Source organism: Octopus bimaculoides, chromosome 7 (assembly GCF_001194135.2).
Source record: "Octopus bimaculoides isolate UCB-OBI-ISO-001 chromosome 7, ASM119413v2, whole genome shotgun sequence".
In the NCBI taxonomy this organism is placed as follows: domain Eukaryota; kingdom Metazoa; phylum Mollusca; class Cephalopoda; order Octopoda; family Octopodidae; genus Octopus; species Octopus bimaculoides.
Window position 1 is genome coordinate 74,554,081 of NC_068987.1, and position 432 is coordinate 74,554,512.

The window sequence follows — 432 nt, forward strand, 5'->3', positions numbered from 1 at the left end:
ATATTTTCACACAACTATGACGAGATGTCATATGACCACAATGCCGCACCCGAAACATTGTTTGCCCATTTTTAATTGTGGGCATTTTGGGGTAAATATTTTTATCTGTTACCTCTGTTTACATTATTCGTTTCTACATATGTTTGTAATACTATTTGCACAAAAGTACATGTGCGCATGTGTGTATGCATGTGTCCACATGCGTGTACATGCATTTGTTTGTCCATTTGTGCTAGATGTTGTCGAAAATACTATTATTTTCCAGCCGCTTTTTGTATCCATCTAGTTTTCACCACTAGTTTACATTAAGCAGTGAATGGGTATCTAGAAGAGCTCTACCTAACGTTCAAATTCCCCTCCCCTCCCCTCCCCTCTCTTTGCCTTCAGTAACACAGTGTTCGTCATACATCTTGATCTTATATATATATATAT